The sequence below is a fragment of the Micromys minutus genome (assembly GCF_963924665.1).
Source record: "Micromys minutus genome assembly, chromosome: 2".
Taxonomy (NCBI): Eukaryota; Metazoa; Chordata; class Mammalia; order Rodentia; family Muridae; genus Micromys; species Micromys minutus.
Window position 1 is genome coordinate 26,218,334 of NC_137971.1, and position 21,727 is coordinate 26,240,060.

Consider the following 21,727-nt stretch of genomic DNA (forward strand, 5'->3'; position numbering starts at 1 on the left):
TGGCTCTGTCAGAGCCTCTAAGGAGGCATTCATACCAGGCTCCTGCCAGTAAGTACTTCTTGGCATCAGCAGCAGTGCATTGGTTTAGTGGCTACATGTGGGATAGATCCCCAGTTAAGGCAGTCTCTGGATGATTTTTTTTCTTTAATCCCCACTCCTCCATTTGTCCCTTTATTTCCTCCTGTGAGTGTTTTGTTCTCCCTTCTAAGAAAAAATGAGGCATCCACATTCTGGCTTTCCTTCTCTTTGATCTTCATAAGGTCTGTGAATTGTTTCTTGGATATTTTGAGCTTTTGGGGCTAGTATCTGCTTATCAGTGAGTGCATATTATGTGTGTTCTTTTGTGACTGGGTTACCTCACTCAGAATGATAGCTCCTAGTTCCATCCATTTGCTTAAGAATTTCATGAAGTCATTGTTTCTGATAGCGGAGTAGTATTCTATTGTGTAAATGTACCACACTTTCTGTACCCATTCTTCTGTTGAAGGACATCTGGGTTCCTTCTAGCTTGTGGCTATTATAAAATAAGGCTTTTATGAACATGGTGGAACATGTGTCCTTGTTATATGTTGGAGCATCTTTTGGGTATATGCCCAGGAGTGTAATAGCTGGGTCTTCAGATACTACTATGTCAAATTTTCTGAGGAACAACCAGACTGATTTCTAGACTGGTTGTACCAGCTTGCAATCCCACCAACAATGGAGGAGTGTTCCTCTTTCTCTACATCCTCACAGGTATCTGCTGTAACCTGAGTTTTTTATCTTAGCTATTCTGACTGGTGTGAGGTAGAATCACAGGGTTGTTTTGATTTGCATTTCCCTGATGATTAGGGTTGTTTTGATCAGCATTTTCTTAGATACTTCTCAGCCATTTGGTATTCCTCAATTGAGAATTCTTTGTTTAGTTCTGTTTTTAATTTTTTAAATTAGATTATTTGATTCTCTGGAGTCTAACTTTTTGAGTTCTTTGTATATAGTGAATATTAGTCCTCTATCAGATATAGGATTGGTAAAGATACTTTGCCAATCTGTGTCCTTAGCCTTACAGAAACTTTCCAATTTCATGAGGTTGTATTTTTTGATTTTTTGATCTTAAAGTACTCTGTTCAGGAAAATTTCCCCTGTGCTTATGTGTTCTAAGCTCTTCCCTACTTTCTGTTCTATTATTTTTAGCCTACCTGGTTTTATGTGGAGGTCTTTAATACACTTGGACTTGAGATTTGTACAAGGAGATAAGAAAGGGCTGCAGATATTGCTCAGTGTTAAGAGCACTGACTGCTCTTCCAGAGGTCCTGAGTTCAAATTCCAGCAACCACAATTCTAGTGTGTCTGAAGACAGCTACAGTATACTTACATATACTAAATAAATAAGTACATCTTTTAAAAAAAATAGAAGGGATCTGTTTGCATTCTTTAGCATGTTGACTTCCAATTGAACCAGCACCATTTGTTGGAGATGATGTCCTTTTTCTATTGAATGTTTTTAGCTCTTTTGTAAAATATCAAGTGACCATAGGTATGTGGGTGTTGCAGTAAATATTTAATAGAATCTTTCTTATCTTTTTATTGGTCCTTGTGGTCTCACTCTGTGGAAGTCACTTAATATGAAAGCAGGCACACAGACTCTGTCACTCAGTCCACATGATGTTTCCTTCCCAGGATACCCTTCCAAGCGGTTCACTCTGCCTGCCTTACTGCCTTCATCCTGGGTGGAATTACCACCCTGGAATCTTCTTTTCTCCATTGCTGTCACAAATATCACTTCAAAGCCTGGTAACTTTTCAAATGGCTATATAATAGATTCTCAATTAACAAACCCGTTACACAGCAAGATTACATAAAATGGGCAAAGATACAAACTGCCCTTATATATGAGATAGAAGACCTATAAAATCCCTTAAAATATTCATATCTACCTATAGCCAGTTACGGCCACCAGAATCCAGGTCTGCTTTTCCTTCTCAAGCTCCATTTTGATCTTCTCCCTTTTCTCTCCTCCAGATATCCTCGCTTTTCTCCACCTACCTCTGTCTGTCCAATAATGGAAGACCTTAACATAAATGTACATACCACTCTTTTTGTTTACTTAAAAAAACAAAAACAAAGCATACAAACCATTACCTTTAAATGTAAGCTGAGTACAACTATTACCACTCTACAGTTCATTAAGTATAAAACAGCCTTAGCATCCAGTCCAACAATTTTGTCCATTAAATAAAGCACTCTTGCCATCTATCCTAAAAGACTATAATTCCACAAAGCTTATATCCTGGTTTTAGATTGTATGTCATCTGAAAACCACATGTGGGTTTATTTCTGGGTCTTCAATTTTGTTCCATTGATTTACCTTCTTTTCTCTGTACCAATAACATGCAGTTTTTATTATGATTTATCTATAATACTGCTTGAGGTCATGGATGGTGATTCCCCCAGAAGTTCTTTTATTGTTGAGAATGGTTTTTGCTATCTTGGGTTTTTTGTTATTCCAAATGAATTTGAAAATTGCCCTTTCTAACTCTTTGCAGAACTGAGTTTGAGTTTTGATGGGGAATGCATTGAATCTGTAGATTGCTTTTGGCAAAATAGTCATTTTTACTATGTTGATCCTTCCAATCCATGAGCATAGAAGGTCTCTCCATCCTCTGAGATCTTGTTCAATTTCTTTCTTCAGAGACTTGAAGTTCTTGTCATACAGATATTTCATTTGCTTCTTTAGGGTCACACCAAGGTATTTTATATTATTTGTGACTATTGTGAAGGGTGTTGATTCTCTAATTTCTTTCTCAGCTTGTTTATCCTTTGAGTAGAGGAAGGCTACCTATTTGTTCAAGGTAATTTTATATCCAGTCACTTGGCTGAAGTTGTTTATCAAGTTTTGGAGTAGACTGGTGAAATTTTTGGGGTCACTTAAGTATACTATCATTTAATCTGCAAATAGTGATATTTTGTCTTCTTCCTTTCTGATTTCTAACTTTTTGACTTCCTTTTGCTCTGGCCAGGACTTCCAGTACTATATTGAATAGGTAGGGGAGAGTGGACATCCTTGTCTAGTCCCAGATTTTAGTGGGATTGCTTCAAGTTTCTCAACATTTAGTTTAATGTTGGCTACTGGTTTGTAGTATATTGCTTTTACTATGTTTAGGTATGGGCCTTGAACTCCTGATCTTTTCAAGACTTTTTACATGAAAATGTGTTGAATTTTGTCCAGTGCTTGCTCAGCATCTAATGAGATGATCATGTGTTTTTTTTCTTTGAGTTTGTGTATATAATGGATATGTTGATGGATTTTTATATATTAAACCATCTTTGCATCCCTGGCATGAAGCCTACTTAGTCACCATGAATAATCGTATTGATGTGCTCTCAGATTTGGTTTTCAAGAATTTTACTGAGTATTTTGCACCAATGTTTATGAGGAAAATTGGTCTGAACTTCCCTTTGCTTGTAGGGTCTTTGTTCGGTTTATTTATGAGTGTAATTTTGGCTTTAAAGAATGAGTTCGTTAGTGAAGTCCCTTATACTGTTCCATCATATAGTACAAGCTCATTATACATACTTTTGACATTATGATATTTATATAATTATTAGTATAATTACTTCTAAAATATGTACCTCTTAAATTACTAATAAATGAGTCAAATTTTTCCCAGGTCCTTACATTAAAGAGATAAATGAAACATGATACCTACTTTGAGAATGGTTGAAGTCTTGGGGTGAGAAGAAGGATGTCATATGGATAAAAATTCATGTAAAGTATGCACTTGCTGTAATTACATAGGTAGCTTCCTCTCTGACAGTTAAGTTTCATATGCCAGAAGGTTCTATGCAGACAATTGGGGGAAAAAGGTATTAGTAGTGTTTCTCAGCTTAAAATTTTAGGATCTACAAGACCAGCCTTCCAAGGAAGATAAAGCCATCTATGCAATGGTGGTACTATAGCTATGGGAGTAACCAACTGCTTTATGATTCACATTGACTTCTGCATAAGCAAAAACTGCTCCTAACTGATGAACCATCTCCCTAGCCCTCAAAAATAGTAGATTTAAAACTACTATTTATTTAAGTTGATATAGTGTCAGGTTTAATAGATGACTCACAAAATTCCTGAACATTTTACAATTGCTTTTCAGAATCTAAAATGAGGTGGTTCTAGTACACAACTTTACAAACACACATTTCCCCAGGGTATCTCTGGTACAAGAAAAAAGGTTCTCTAGATGTGTCTGCTTACTATATTTTCCTTGCTAGTGAACAAATAAGATTCCATAGGGCATGAGGAAATAAACATACAAAAAATAACAAATGGAATCTTGAAGAATAAATAAGAGTCAGTTTGGTTCATTATGATTCATTTTAAAGAATATTTATTGAGAACCTAGAGGTATTAAATTAGAGATAGATATATGGAAGTAAAAAAGACTCAAGCTTCATCCATACAGTTCATAGGAAAGGAGGAAGCTCATCCATTCCCTCAACCCATCATCATTTCCTGCTTTTGTGATGGTTAGTATTAATTATCACTTGAAGAAATTAGAATGACCTGAAAGATAAGACTCTTCGTGAGCTTGTGGGAAATTATCTTGAATACATAAGTTAAGGTGGAATGGCTCATCCACTATGGGTGGTGCCATTTCCTATTTGGAATACCAAATTGTACAAAGGGTGAAAGTGAAGTGAGCAGCAGCATTCATTCATCACTCTCAGCTTCCTGATTGCATATTGGATGTGACCAGTTGCTTTTGCATCTTGACTTCTCTGCTATGATGGACTCAACCCTTGAAGTGTGAATTGAACTATAAGCTCTTTCTTCTTTAAGTTGCTTTTTCTTATAGTGTTTTTCACAGCAACAAAACAGTAACTAAGGTATTCTACCATAATCTCCATACCATGGATTTGATAGTAAGATGCCATATTTAACTGTAATGCAAAGTATTAACTACTACAACAGAAATATGTAAGAATGTTTTGGAAGAATTAGAAAGCTTTCATAGAACCTCTTACATTTTACATTTTTTATATACATATCATACTTTGTATGCAAAGTAATTTTCTCCTTGCCTCTGGAAAGGTGTATGGTTTCTTACATTTTTACTTCTCATTTGATTTGGCTCTTCCAAATCCAAACAACTTCATTATAAGCCTTTTATATTTGATCTTTCAGTTTCTCTTACTGACCTCTTAGCCACTGTTTTATGTGCTCCCTCTGGGCCCCTACAGCAATTGTATGATTGTAAAATTCTCTTGAAGATGTTAAAATTACTGCCAGTGTGCATCATTGTAAGTTGAGCCAAGCATGCTATAACCAAGGCTGAGAAGCAAGCCAGTCACTTTCAGAATTGTAGGGACTTAGATTATATAATTGTGGGAAAAAAAGACTTGTAGAGTTAATGCGAATTCATAAACTAATTCAATTCGCATGAATATTAACCTGATAGAAGATGGGCAAAATATCAAGATACACTTTACAAAAGGATCTGAGGCCAAAGAAATGTATGACATATTGAATAAAAAAGTGCCATAGTCTCTTATGGTCCTGCCTTTGCATTAATATCCTGATTTTTCTGAGCTGTATTTTAGAAACCTTGTTGAAACTTTATTCCCTCTCCTAGAAGTGGAGAATAATATACCCACCTCATGTGAAGATCATAAGGTCTATCGGTTCATGAGATAATGGACTGATGTTTCTCATTTTTATGTTCTTTGTTTTTGGCACTGTTAGCTTGCAAAATGATTTTATGAAGTAAATGATAGTCGTGTTTGTGACTATGAAGTCATGGAGAATTGCCACCACTTCCCATCACAGTGGAAGAGAAACAGACAATTTCTCCACTCAAATAACCAAAATAACAACTTGCACTTGAAAATGATGAGGAAAGTAAGTGAAGCCAACATTAAAAGAAGAAGTGAAATTAAGCTCTTGGTATATTTGTTAATATGAGCTAATTCCTTCCGGTGGCCACTCATTTTGCATCTAGCTATACTACTTCCTAAAGCCTTAGCAGTGTACTTCAGTTTCCCAGTCATGGGGTCCTTTTCCGTTTCCAGTTGCCAAGTCACAGGGAAATTTGAATTTGTTGTGGTTAGGAACTGAAGGCTGTGTTGGTGTATATTTTAGGACGCATATTTCATACTCATTGATTTCTTGTATTATTGAATGAAGCAGTTGCAGGAGTGATCTTTAATAATTAGATTTATGTTAGAAAAACAAGACTCTGTGTCCATCTTTTAGCTTTCTCTTAAATATCTTTTGCAATAGAGCTAGATATATCATTGAACTTAAAAATAACCTTTTGACTTAATTTTTTGAACCAGCATTTTGAGCTATCTGGCTTTGATCTGGGTGAGTAACAGAACCTAATAAATTGTGGTAGCTCCAAGGACAACCCAATCTCAGAATTAAATTCTTAATTAAATTAAATATGGCTTTTCAGCCCTGGATTCCAACATAACTCTGAATAAGCCATAAACTCCAGCTAACAGCAGACTCTGCTCAGTGTAGTCCTGAAAGTGCTTCATGCCAAGGGATGGCAGCCTGAAGTCATGCAAATGCTAACTGTTCTCTGCTGCTTGGATCAGCTACACTGGAACTGGTACCTCACTGCTGTTTATTGGTAATCTCATGTTTGACATGGTGTGCAGAGCTTCACTAACTGGTTTTGTTTCTTCAAGTAGCACTTCCCTAATGTGGAAAGATGCTGTCTATGTGCTTGCTCAGCTGGACCAGCTTTAGATTCACCCCCCCACCAGTCCCCTACCCCTTACACCTCTTCTGTCTGCCTTTCCTTGTTTTGTTCTGTGTTCATTATTCAATCACATCTCACTAAATAATACTTCAACTTAGCACATATAGGTGTGCATTATGACCCTGATTGTTCACACCAAAAGATGATTCTTAAACTACTGTTACTCTCTAACAAAGTAAACAATTGTGATAGAGCAAGTGGAAGTGCTCTTTCCCTGATGCCTATAGCAAAATTATTATAGGATGTACTTCCTCCGGTGAAATTTGAGGCTTCTTTACTTAACTTTGGCAAGGACCTTTGGGATTCTGATGTCTCTTCAAAGCGGAATGACCACCTTTTGTGATGGGACAGATACTGCCATTTTATCTTAACTTTAAAACTTTCCTCTCTTTCTTCCACCCCCACATACCTGTGTGTAGGTGTGCTATGCTGTGTATGTGAGAAAGAGGAGGGGAGACATATATAAGGGGGGAGAGAGAGAAAAGATGAGGAGGATGAGGAGGACAAGGAGGAAGAAGAGGAGGAAGAGATTTTCAGTGGTATAGCCACTAATATGTTGCCCATGCTCCAGTAAGTAATTCCCACTAACTAACTCACTCAGTGGACCACATATCTTCAACTGTGTGATACATTCCTCAGAGAGGTAAAAATAAAACTTATAACACCATCACACACACACACACACACACACACACACACACACACACACACAAAAGGATGAAAAGGTAAAGAAAGAAACTTATGAAAGTAGAAGGGGATTTTCGGAGAAGAGAGGATTTCATCAGGATAGGAAAGGGTGAGAGGAGAATTAGGAGTAAAATTGTTTAAAATTCATAATATACACGTACATCGCTCCAAGAATAGAAAAGAAAACTAAAGAAACAAAAAATAGAAACATGCAAATGATTGTAAACCAATTAAATTTTTGTACATTGATTGTGCCAATTTTCAATGTTTATGTCAGCTATTTGTAAAAATTCAAAACATCAGTTTGATCTGAGCATAGTTTTGATAAAGAAGTGAATTTTTGTAAGACGAGGAAATATAAGATATAGACAAGGAAGCTACATTTCATTAAAACCAAATACGACTGTATTGAAAATTCCACATCTGTGCCTTGAGCCTGCAGTGATATTTAGCAACTGCTACATTGACCCATTATTTCACTCCCAGGAAAGCCTCACCTATTCATTTTCTTGGCAAGTGGCAATTCCTAATTGTTCAAGAATTTCTGACATGGAATAGCTGGTATTCATTAAATGCCCCTTCCCACATGCATGCATACACATAAGCAAGCACGCACCAGAACAGGCTTCAACAATATACTATAAAATGATAACGCTCCGAAATAGTGCTCAACAAAAAAGCAATACAGAAAATAATCGATGTGATAAGACTCACTTCATAAAGAATTTAAAACCAGGCAAAATCAACATATGGTGTGTGTTAGTCATAGTTCTGTTGCTGGGAAAAGTCACCATGACCATAGCAAGCTTTCAGTTGGGACTTGCTTACATTGTCAGAGCTTTATTTACTCAGACAAGATGGTGGGAAGCACGGGGCATACAGACAGACTTGGTGAAAAGTCGATGGATCCTCAGGTGACAGGAAGAGAGAGGTAACATTGGTCCTGATGTGGGCGTTTGAAACCTCAAAGCTCACTCACAGTGACACACGTCCTTCAAAACGGCCACACCTCCTCATGCTTTCAAAGAGTACCACTCTCTATGCATTCAACTACATGAGTCATTCTTATTCAAACCACCAGACCACAGAGAGAACAGCACCCATGAAGGAGAGAGTAGCTGGAGATATTAGAATGTTAATCATGCTGTGTATGTCTGTCTGAATGATCATTATATATGATCTTGATTATGATTCTTTACAGCTGTATGGATATGGTGTATGAAAAGAAGAAAGAAAACCAAGACTTTTTTCTGAGAGCTATTTTCACAGAATGTGGAGGAACATTTGGCTTTAGCTATCTCTGTATTGCCTGTGTTGTCCTCTTAGGTGTCTTTGTCACGCTGATTGGAACTCAAAAGACTATGTGTGGTTGTTGACTATTTTCTATTTGTCCTCCTGAATTTCTGCTCCCTCCTCTGTTGCAATCTTTGTCCTAGAAAGCTTGCCTGGATTGTCTTCAGAATGGTGGCAAGCTTTCCAAGAGGTTGAGGAAGGCAACTGAAGGCAGACTGTCCTTTATGCCTGACCTTGGAAGTCAAGAAGCCTTACGGATGTCACATTCTCAGGGTCTGAGTCTCTAAGCCTGGCCCATGATCTGGGAAATTTTTGTTTCTTCAGCATTAGCTTCAGAGTAGGCACTGGATAAGTTATTGTAGCCGATTGTATAGTAAGTGTCTAAACTTAAGCTCCTTAAAAGGCCATTTGTCCAGGGATCATTAATGATGCATCTCTAGGATTATAGAGTGTAGGTCATGTGTTAGATGCTGTTATCCCTAATGAGTGTGAAAAGCCACACTTCATGACTGCACTCAAGCCATAGATGACTAGTCATTAGCAGTACCAGGATGTCATGTAACTGTTTACCATATTTCCTCAGATTTGTAACACAAATGTTGTTCTCTATTAAATTTCCACATTTTAAGTAAATTTTTCAATTAATTTTACAATTATAGTAATCACAAAATTATAATTTAACATATTTATGAATGTGTAATATCCACAATGAAGATGTGAGCATGTCTTTGTGGTTTAGTCCAAATGAGCAAATTAATGCAATTAATAAATAAAACTTAGGAATGTAGATTGTAAGTTCCTGAGAAAGAATGGTAACTCAAAAGCAAGTTTCACAAACAAACACTGACAAGTAAGTTATTTAATAATTTTCACATTAGAAATGTGTAAAACAATTAGCCATTTTCTTTTTGAGACAATTTTCATGTTCAGTATCGCCTTAATCAACCCTAATGCATGGTCTGGCGAGTTGGCACCATAGGTAAAGGTACCTTAGCTAAGTCTGACAACCTGAGTTTGTTCCTCTGAATCCACTCAGTAGGAGAAAACTGACTACCTCATATTCTCCTTGATGTGCATGCTTGCACATGTGGGCACACACACACACACACACACACACACACACACAAACACACACACACTAAAAATAGAAATCTCATGTACTACAAGATGAATTTGACCTTTTGATTCTCCTGCCTCTGCCTCTCTGCATGTTAGGCAAACACTCTACCAAAAACCAACATCATTAGCTTCCATATAAAGATGATTTTGAAAAGAATTATACCATTTTTATCTTTAAACTCTGCTCTTGAATGTAACCTACATATTTGGTTACTTGTATAAACCTAGCATAGTCAAAGTCCTGCCCCAAAAATGAATCAGCACCATCTAGCTGTAGAAGATTAACATTAAAGCAAATTAATACCTCCCAGGAAAAGTCTGACATTCTTGTCTCCTTGTCATGTTCTAATGAACTGAAAATCTCAACATTTTAATAAGAACATGGTAGGGTATGATGATACACACCAGTAACCCCAGCCTTTAGAAAACAGGAAGCCTGGGAGTTCGAAAACAGCCTGGGTTATGTGAGACCCTGAAACAATAAAAGTATGCTCTGTATTTTTCTGTGCATGCTGCAACATAATCTTACAATTTAGTGGCTTAAAACATCCCAGTGCATTATTTCACAGGTCTGTGGTATGACACAGTTTCATTAGACTGATACCAGTGTATTGGCAAGACACCTTCATTCTTCTTGGAAGTTCTAGGGAATCATCCATTTTTATGCTCCTATGGGTGAGGGGCAGTTGCGTTCTTCTTCATGTTTTGGACTGAGGTCTACCTTCGTCTTTCTGGCTGTCAGTTTCCGAGTCTGGAGAGCTTCACAGCATCTAGAGATCAGCTGTAGTCCTCAGTTCACACGTCTCTTCTTTGGTCTTGAACTTCCACTACAATGCTGGTGAGCGGAAGCCCTTTCCACTTTGACTCTTCCTTCCATTCACCTCCACGGATACCCTGCTCTTCTGCAATGTTACGTTTGTAAGATGTGAGGGAGAGTGGGGATCATCAAGGTCAGGTGAGAAATGTGTCTGTGATGGCTGTCACAGTGTGTGCAAGTATTCAGTCTTGATTTGTCAGGTGTCAGATCACATTCTAAGACCAGCCAAGCACTAAAGCTCCTGGAATAGCACCCCCACTCTTTCCTTTGATGTGATACTTCACCATTTTCTTAGTAATAGTTTTTCTTTGTACTTTGCCTTTGTCCTGATATTGGCATTTCCTTCTGCTCCTGTGCCGCTCTTCCCAAATCAAAGCTCAACTCAGTTGTTTTCAATAATTTCAGCTGAGTCATTTTCCTTTTCCTCTCCCCAGACATTCGGCTTCCTTTGCCTTCCATGCCCTATTGTTCGTTATTCGGTACCAGTATTTTTAAATGTGAAAGTAGATTCCTTTGGGAATCGTTAAAGTTTGAAATTATTTTCTTATAGAAATGACTTTATTTTTAAGCCTGAAACATTTTTAACTGAGTACTTATGTGAATATGTGAAATTAACAGTGTGATTATCGACCCACTGACTGAAGAAGTCAATTCAAGCGATGTTGAGAGACGGGCTTTCTTCTCTACCTTGAAGACAACAACTGGTCAAAACACATAGTAAAATGATTTCAACAATTGGATAAAATTCATGTACTTATAGGTATATTCAGGAAGATATATATGCTTTTAAAAAATAAAAATATAGTCTAGTCTTCGAAATGAGTCTTTAATATCAAGTTTAAATTTATGTTGGCTGCTTAAATGGCCTGACTTTATTATTTTCTTTTACTTCCTTCTTCATCATCTTCTTCTTCTTCATCATCTTATTCTTATTCTTCTTCTCCTTCTACTTACCCTTCCCCTCCTTTTCCTTCTCCTCCTCCTCCTCTTCTTCTCCCTCTTCTTCCCCTTCCTCCTCTTTCTTCTTCATTGGAATGCCTAAATTTAGATCCTGGTAGGTCCGTTCCAAATATTCATCCTTTCAAGGTTCAGCTTATGTTACCTCTATATCTCATTCATCATCCTAACCACTGGTCATCTCCCTCCTTTTTTTAAAGTGCCCTCTGCTTTGTACTGCTTCTGTGATGCTACTAACACATTGTTGGATCTAACATAGTACCAAGGACTGCTGTGGTCAGTGAACTTATTAAGAATACAAATCTTTGTTCAGCATAGATGTCTGTTTATTTTTCACATTGCATTCCCCTTGTATAGTGCTCTTATCTATGCTAATGATGGAAGATGTTCTCAGAAGAATGACAGCTAACTATGTAATCACCCTCTTACTACCTGAGGCAGCTACGTGTGTGATGGCACATGGAGATGAAGAACTGGGTTGAGTTAAGGACTATGTAAGTTCACCAGTGTCCTGGGGTTTCTCGAGACAGTCATGTATTCTATGTATGAATCTTTTCTGTTGAAAACCCTACTTTATCATCTCAGGTATGAATTTAAATGTCCAGCTTAGCTGTATTAATCAGATCTTGAAGTTTGAATTTGGATTGTTAGCAAGTCTTCTCTAATGTCTCCCTGCATAATAGAAATCCGTTCCTCACAGCTTCCAACATGGCTTGCAGGTTGCGTTTGTGATGTTCATATGAATGTTTTTTGTTTTTTGTTTTTTTTTAAATTCCACAGGCTAAGACTGTAGCCATAAACTATACTCTTCTTCTTCCCTGATTGTTCTACCCAGCAATTCTGAAGTAAAGTGACAGCCCAGAATAGAAGCATTAGAAAGAAACTGAGAGCACACATTCTGGATCGTACAAACAGAGGTTCAAATCTTGCCTCGCAAATTACCAGGCACACGATCATGGGCAAATTATAGACTCTAGCTGCTTTAGCTTTCACACATCTAAGACAGAAATAAACAAGGACTTTTAATTTATGGTGTACTTGGATTTTCTTATTAAGTTTTTGACAAAGCAAAATGGCAGAAGCTCTCCCGACAGGAATCTGGGGCCTACAAAATAAGACGGCCACCTGCTGAAGTTTCAGTTACTACAGCCAACCAAAGTATTAAAATGGAATCTTCTGGAAATTACAGGCATATAATCTTAGAATTTAGTAGACAGAGAGAGAAAAACAAAAGTTTGAACTATACAGTATACTCTGAGAAAAACACAAGCCCCCAGAAAAAAATTCAAATATATAAATAAAAATACTAAGATATTCTGTATTTACTTAGAAATATTTGAAAAATACTTCCTCAGAGAAAAAAGTAACACATTAGAGCCATCAGATACCAGACAGAAATTATAGTATAGAAATTATAGTATAGAAATTATAGTATAGAAATTATAGTATAGAAATTATAGTATAGAAATTATAGTATAAAAAAGTTGAAGGTAGAATAAAAGATATCTTACTTAAGATATTTAAAGTGATAAGTTAAAAATTATCAAATCTTTGAGAAATACACATGGCACTTAGAAAGCTATAAAATACCTATGCATAATATTTTAAATTTTTTAAATACCAATATAAAATTCAATGGGCACTATCAATAGTGAATGTGTACAATATATAAAAATAAATTTAGAAACAAACAAAACCTCAACAAGATGGTAAAGAACATGATAAAATTATACTGCTATGTAGAAATTCAAATAAAAATAAATTTACTCCATTATTTGAAAATAACTACCTTGTTGCCACGTGTTTATAACAATTTGGCTGCTATGCCCATATAACTTTTTTGAATACTTTTTATATTAAAATACGTGAATGTTATCTAATCTTCAACACACTAGACATAGTGCATCCTGCCATACTTTCATGTTTCCCAAAATAGTTTCCATTTTAATGTGTAGTTTTATATTTTTTAATTTATTTTTTTCTTGGCTTCTACTTTTAGAATTTTAACAACTGCTATTGTATCTTTTGAGAGTATAACCTAACTCTGGTACCCAGGAAGCAGGTAACTGTCTTTTGGAGGGAAAAAAAAGTTTGAAGTATCTGGCAAGTAAGATTGGCCCTGTAGGGTTAGTCTGAGTGAAGTTACCAAGAAAATTTCCCATTTTCTCTGTTTTCTAAAATTTTTCTGCCTTGGTAATGATTCTTGCTCACTTTGTTTATCTTTATTTCACTTTGATTTTTATCACATCAGCCAGTTCCTAGGCCCTGCACATGAATGAGCTAGAAGAGAAATTCCTTAAGTCAGAGACTTGCCCATTGCTGGTGTTTCCCACAGCAGCGTGGGAGGCAGAAAGTATGTGTCTCATTGAGCAGCTGCTCTGAGGTCAGACAGACAGTTAAAAATCAGTTCCGAGGAGAAGAGCTGCAGGTAAGCATAGGTTCTCCTCAAAAAAGTGAAATATTTTCTATACACGAGAGCCAATGATTGTCTCTGGTTACTGTCTCCAACAGGAACAGGTAAGGAGAGCAGTTGTGACAAGGAACATACGAAAACCCCTGAAAAAGACTTATCTCTTCAGAAAATGGGGAAAAAAACCCATATAAGGAAAACTCTCCAAAGCAAGAAAATGCAGGCCAAGTGGAGGCCTCCCAGACTGCTACTGTGTAGGCTGAGATCTCCTTGGGCCTACTGCCAAGTACGTCTGTGTGCACATTTCCTGGGGTATGTCTTCATTATCTTTCTGTACTTTCAAAAACTTGGCTCCCAACTTATTTCAGCATGGGGTTTAACAGTAAATTGAGGAGGCGTTTTGAACAGGATGACTTAGGGGCATTAAGCGTCATTTTCCAAATGTTGGTTGAACTACAAATCAATGACTCATAGGACAGAGATGGGACATCTTTGGTGCAACTAATTTTATCAGAATAGTTTCTGGATAGCATTGAGAAGAGTCTTTGGGGCCAATTTGTCAGCCAAGATACAGCTTGAAAACATGTCTGGATAATATATTTAGAGTCACCTGATCATTTAAACCTTCATTTCCTTTGATAGTGTATAATCAAGAGAGAAAAAAGAAGTAAAGCACATGAACATCTAAGGCGAGTCAAATAAGCTGTACAGGTTCTTGTCCTCACCAGCTTCCACATGAGAAATTAGTGCCTTACATGGATGTGTGCTAAAAGAAATTTGTGCTTTCTTCCTTTGTGCCTTGCCTCCTTACTTTGTTCTGCAATTTATTTATTCATTTTTAAAAATTACCAACGCATATTTTCCCCTAGTTTTGCAATATTCTCTTCAATGAAGAAGATAATTTCAAAAATATTAAATCTTTTCTTAGTTAACCTGGTGCTTTTCCATTAAAACCAAAAAAAAAAAAAAAAGAAATCTTGCTTTCTTCTGAAATGATACGTCCATTATCACACATAGAGGACCTCATAAAACTTTGCTATACAGCAAAGACACTTCTGAGATTTCACCACACACCAGTCAGAATGACTAAGATAAAAAAACTCGGGTGACACCAAATGCCTGTGAGGATGTAGAGGAAAAGGAACACTCCTCTATTGTTGGTGGGATTGCAAGCTGGTACAACCACTCTGGAAATCGTTCTGGCGGTTCCTCAGAAAACTGGACATATTACCACCCGAGGACTCAGCTATACCACTCCTGGGCATATACCCAAAATAAGATCCAACAAATAACAAGGACACATGCTCAAACATGTTCACTGCAGCCTTATTTATAATAGCCAGAACCCAGATGTCCTTCAACAAAGGAATCGATACAGAAATTGTGGTACATTTACACAATGGAATACTACTCAGCTACTAAAAACAATGACTTCATGACATTGCCAGGCAATTGGATGGAATAGGAGCTATCATCCTGAGTGAGGTAACCTAGTCACAAAAGAATACGCATGGTATGTACTCACTGATAAGCAGATAGCATTTTCTGGCATCAATGGTAGAAGAGACCTTTGGTCTAGTGAAGGCTTGTTTTCTCAGTGTAGGGGAACGCCATGGTGCTGTGGTGGGAAAGGGTAGTTGGGAGAGAGAGCACCTTTATGGAGGCAATGGGGGTGGGTGTTGATGGGACTGAGGGAAAGGCATAACATTGAAATGTAAATGCAGAGAATGTCCATTTAAAAAAGAAAGACAGAAACCAGTTGGAAAGAAGAAAAAGGGGGGGAGGAAAGAAGAGGGTAAGGAAAGTATGAATATATCAGAATATACATATACATGTATGAATCTGGAGAAATATAATGACATAAACAACACAAAAGTAAAATTAAAGTAACAAATGCTGAAGAGATGCAGCAATGTTACAGGAAGAGGACCGAAGCGGAAAGACAGGTTTAGATTTGTCCAAGTCCAGTGCTGTGGCTCAAGTAGGAGTGCACTCCCCAGGTTAGAGCACCGAACAAACCTACCACAGAGAGACAATAAAGGACCCACTTTAAATACGGACTCCCCAAATCTAGATCTTAAATCTAAACATTTCCCCCACAGGTTTACAGACAAACAGCTCGCTCTCCAGCAGACAGTAGCATCCAGTTTGGCTAGTGTGGCAGTAAAAGGAATTCCTTTAAAGAAAGGTGGAAGTACTCTCTGTGTGGTGGGTGTATCACGTTATTTTGGTTGTAAGAAAGAATAAGGGTATTGTGGTATATTTGACACAGATAAAGGACTACTTTATACTATGCAAACAGAATGTTCATGAAATGCTACAGATGGACAGGGTGACAAGTTTCTACATGGGAGAAGATGTGGAAGGGTGACCCACTCCCATCCTTTGCAGGTGGAAGAGTCTCTGGCAGGGGCTCAGCATGAACAGGAAATGAAGACCTTCCAATTCCTTTAGGTACCACTGATGTCATTCCTTGCCATGGCTTAGCTCCATAGGTGCTCCAGAAGACTCCCGAGTTTTAAATGAATAATTGTTTGAGGGATGAGTCTATTGGAGCTCCATGCCCTCAGGGTCCTCCAACCAATGGCTGACAGTCTCCCTTCTAAGCACGTAGTGTGCTTGAAAGATCATCAAGCTTGCTTGATCTGAAACAAGAATTATGTAAGAGGGAAACATAACGAGGAATCTCAAGTTAAAGCCGATGTTCTGTCAAGCTGGTTCTTCCTCCTTGGATAATTCACAACGTTTCTACCCCACAGAGCTTGTGGTGGGTGGGGGAAAGGATTAGGACCCCCAACATAGAGAAAACAAGCAACCAACAAGGCATTGCATTGGGATCATTTTCAATGTGCACTTTTCGGAGGAAGCTGATGCTACTTAACATGAAGATTTGTGTAGATGCCAAGGGTATCATGAGTTGTGTAGAACTGTGTTTAAGAGTCCAAGATTTCTCCTTAGAAAAGCACATCTAAGTGATCTGCATTTGATTGGGAAATCATTTTGTTTCATTCTTCTCAATTAGGATGGAAGGTCACATATTCTGGATTACGTCTCACTATTCTTAGTGCAGAGGAAGTCAGTATTTAGAAATAGTAGTTCTGCTTTTTATGTCCCAGCTTTCCTGGAATTGAATTATAGAATGTTCTGTAAGGGAGAACTAAATACCCAACTAACTGTACTGATGGGTAAACCCAAGTCTAAGCAGATGGAGAAGAGCTGGATTCTGAGAAACACACTCGTGACCATGTAATGGGGTCTTCTGTTTCCTAGCATTCTGTAAGCACTGCTGGCCTTTTCTTTGTTACAGTTAGACCACAGTGGTACTGAGACAATGTACCCAGACACAACATAGATCACCGTCTCTTCAGGGTTCTACTGTGTCTCTACTCCATAAAGTTCCTTCTGCTGGGAATATTATCTCCCTTCCCACCCTGATGGTCTGGAACACAGACTCATTCTTCAGGACTCGGTCCAAGTGTCATCTCCCAAGGGAGCCACTGCTATAACATCTATTGTCCAACATTTGAATGTATTTTTCAGTTTAACAAAAAGTGGGCTTTTACTCTTTTAGCCTATTAACTCAGAGAGTATAGTTATTAGACCAGTGGTATCAGAATATCTGGAGGACTAGGAATGTATTATTTAAAAAGCACTTTCTATAAACCTAACTAAAGCATCCTCTGAATCTGCAGAATATAAGGGACATGAATGCCCCTGCAACTGTCAGTGTACTCCTTAAGTGATCTATAAATAACTGAATATTAAGAGCAAAGAAAAGAATGGCAGAAGATGCTGGCAAGGATGTAGAGAAAGAGAAACACTCCTCCATTGCTGGTGGGATTGCAAGCTGGTACTCTGAAATCGGTTTCTCAGAAATTTAGAAATAGTTCTACCTGAGGACCTAGCTATACCACTCCTGGGCATATACCCAAAAGAAGCTTCAACATATAACAAAGACACATGCTCTACCATGTTCATAGCAGCCTTGTTTATAATAGCCACAAGCTGGAAAGAACCCAGATGTCCTTCAGTAGATGAATGGAAATTGTGGTACATTTACACAGTGGAGCACTACACAGCTATTAGAAACAGTGACTTTACTAAATTCCTAGGCAAATGGATGGATCTAGACACTATCATACTGATTGAGGTAACCTTCACACAAGAGCACACATGGCGTGTACTCACTGATAAGTGGAAATTAGTAAAAAAGAAATTTGGAATACGTAAGATACAATTCACAGACAATATGAAACCAAGAATAAAGAATATCCCACCAGGGTATGGATGATACAGTCCTACTCAGAAGGGGGAAGAAAATAATCTCCAGGAAGTAGAGGAAGATAGGGATCTGAGAAGGAGAGAGGAGCGGGGCGAAGAGGGAGCCAGTTCAGATATGGGAGGATGTGGGAGAGAAGCACAGAGGGTCAGGAATTTGAAAGTAGGTGTGTAGCAGTGGGGGAGGGGGAACTAGGGATAGCCACTAGAAAGTCCCAGATGTCAGGGATACAAGAGGTTTCCAGGAACCAAAACGGGGGACATCAGCCGAAATACGCAACAAAGGGTAGCTAGGACCTGTAGCGATCACAGTTCCTATTGCTAGTTGCATGGAAGCAGTATGTTCTTTGTCACAGCACTGAAACCGATGCCATCTTTGTCATTTCTACATATTCTTGTTTTGTGGAAAACAAAACACACTTTCCCCATCTTCCAAGTTCTACCAAACCTTCCAAGCCCGACTCACTTCATTTAACCTGAGAATCCTTTTATTTAACCAGAGTCCTAGATATTCTTTCCCTTTCTTAGTCATTGAAAAGTTTCTGCCATAGTTATTTGTACAATTGCTTTAGCATTAGTGTGTGTGTGTGTGTGTGTGGTGGGGGAGTTAGTTTTTGTAGAGAAGATGTCACATATTAATTTGTACTTGTTCTGTGTGTACATTGCATGTCCCTATTGTTGGAATATGAATGTAGAAAAATGCTGTGTCTGAGTTACTTTTATACTTTCATATTTTAAAATCTGAATGTCTTTTAAGGTAATTCAGAGAGAAAAAGAAAATAATAATAGAATATTTTGGCATAAAACTTATTAAGTGTTTTCCCTGCTTATGGAGGAAAGCACAGATGAATCAGTACTATTAAAAACAACATACTCTAAGAAAGTTATACACCAAAAAATACTTTAGACAAATATTTATCAAGTGAATCAACAAACACAAGCTGAATGATACCAATATAAACATATGTGTGCAGAAGTAAGCAATTTTTATGCTTGAGTAGAGAGTGGCTGTAACCAGCAGCTTTCAAATTCTACTGTGTGCTAGACTCTTCTGGGAAAGTCCCATGCCCAGGAACACACAGTAACCATTAAGCCACAAAGTGTAGGTGCTAAGTAAGAACTTGCATTTTTTAAGATCCCCATGCTATTAGAATGTTCAACAAGGTTTAGAACTGTTTTAATAGATTGTTAAGATAGGACCTAATAATAATAATAATAGCTAACAATAAGTTAATAATTTTATGTAGATTCATAGCACTTTGATTTCCAAAAGAAAAAGATCAGGTATCCTAATAAATTTGTCTACCATTAAGTGTGCATTTGAATTGAGCTAATATAGTTCTTGTTAGTGAAATTCCAGAACAATGAATGGTTAATACTAATTTGACTCAGTGGGCTACAATTAAAGAGGACATGAAGTTAGTAGGTGTGTGTCGGGAGGTATTCTGACATGAGATGTAACATTGGAGGAGGGGTAGATATATTAAAATACGGTGTATGGATAAATAACATTCTCTAAAAAAAATTAAATACCTTAAACAAACAGTTTAAAACCCCATGGGAATAGAAGTTTGGCTGTGGCACAATATCTCACATTCTTTTTGGCAGCTAATATTCCAAAATTCATCTTACCATGCTGTGCACCTTCTACAGACAGGAGAAGCACACATGGACACAGTAAGCAAGTAAAAGTTGGAATAATACAAAATTAACCCATAGAAGAAACCTTAGGAGTTTTTTGTAGTGATGAGTATTTAACAATAGAATATAAGATTATATCATGCACTGTCATAGTAACATGACCAAACCAAATACTAGGAGGAGATCTCATCCCTTAGATGTGTTTTACATACACTGCCATAATTCACCTTATCATGAGTTCTGTACTTTTCACTATTGTCTCCATTTTCCAGATGAACAACTAAGTTACAGAAATTAATTTTCCAAGCTGGAGGCTATTAGTTCATGGACCAGAGTAGAAATGTATACCCAATAGGCTCTGAGATTCATGTTATTTTTTTTAATCCATAAAACCTTTTCTTTTTCCCTTTCCTCTGTCTTCCTTTCTCTCTTCCTGTGGGAAAATGTGATGTATGCTCTGTAGCACCAGGCCGTGTCTTTAAGAACACAGGATAATTAAATTCTGACTTTAAAAAAACCACACCAGACAATGCCGACATAGTGTAGTGGCGTGGAGATGACTTACTGAAGAAGTTTGATGCTCCGATTGGAGAAACTTCAAGTACCGTAAGAAGTGTTCACTGGCTTCAATGGTTTCCTGACGAAGCACGCAAAAGCCTTCGACATCATCAGCTCTCAAGACGCTGAGCAGTTTATCTTTAGAATGTTTTTCCAGAGACCAGAAACACTTAGGGAAAAAGGGTGCAGTCTGCCATATAAGATACTGCTTTGGGAACAGTGCTGTCCCTTGACCATTTTTAGAACTTCCATAAATCATAGCCACAATGGTGGATGACAAGATCCTGGTGGCCTTGGGAAGTGCCTCAGTGAGTCACTATGTGCCTCAGCAGTTTCCCAGCTGCTCCACCCACATTTGTGATTTGCATCATGAGCTGTCTTCACCAAGAGTTCTGAAGAGTTACAAAATCTCAGCCACATTCTGTTTTCTTCTAATTACATCACGCCACTGGCTAATGAAAACCCAGAATCTGCTTCGAGAAGACAAATCTGTTATACTGTCATACCTACTCTCAGCAAGTGGCTTGTAGCTGCTAGAGGCCCAGTGGCAACTTTCTGTTGTTTGTGGATGTTGTCACACTGGGATCACCAAGGCAGCTCTGCCACTTCCAAACTGCCACACTATTTCTTCTACAAATGTATTTATGTTCTGTGTTTTAAACTCACATCTGGTCTTCATATCAGATGAGTGTTTAGTGGAAGACTCTAGTGTTTTAGGTTCCTCTCCCCTTGAAAGGAGATTTTTATTTTTATTTCCTATACAACAGCTCTATTAACCCACACGTCACTTTTCTCCTGATGTGTTTCTTTATTTATGCAAGTCTTAGCGACACTGCATTCACTTCTCCAGGTTAGACCGTTTAGCATCCCTGGTTTCTTTCCCACCATAAGCATTCAGACTGTAAGTAGCAAACCTTGTAGCCTCCAACCATTGTACTTCTCAGTCTCAACAGCCACTTAAGCCAAACAGAATAACACATACTATTATTTCTCTGTTCACATCCAATTTGAGCTGGGTACTCACTTCATAGTTCTCTGTCTCCAACTCTGGTTTTGTCTCTGACTCTGTCTCTGACTATCTCTTTCTGTGTCACTGTCTGTTTCTCTGTCCCTCTCCCTCTCCCCCTCTTCTCCCCCATCTCTCTCTCTCTCTCTCTCTCTCTCTCTCTCTGTGTGTGTGTGTGTGTGTGTGTGTGTGTATCTGTGTGTGTATGTCTGTGTGTG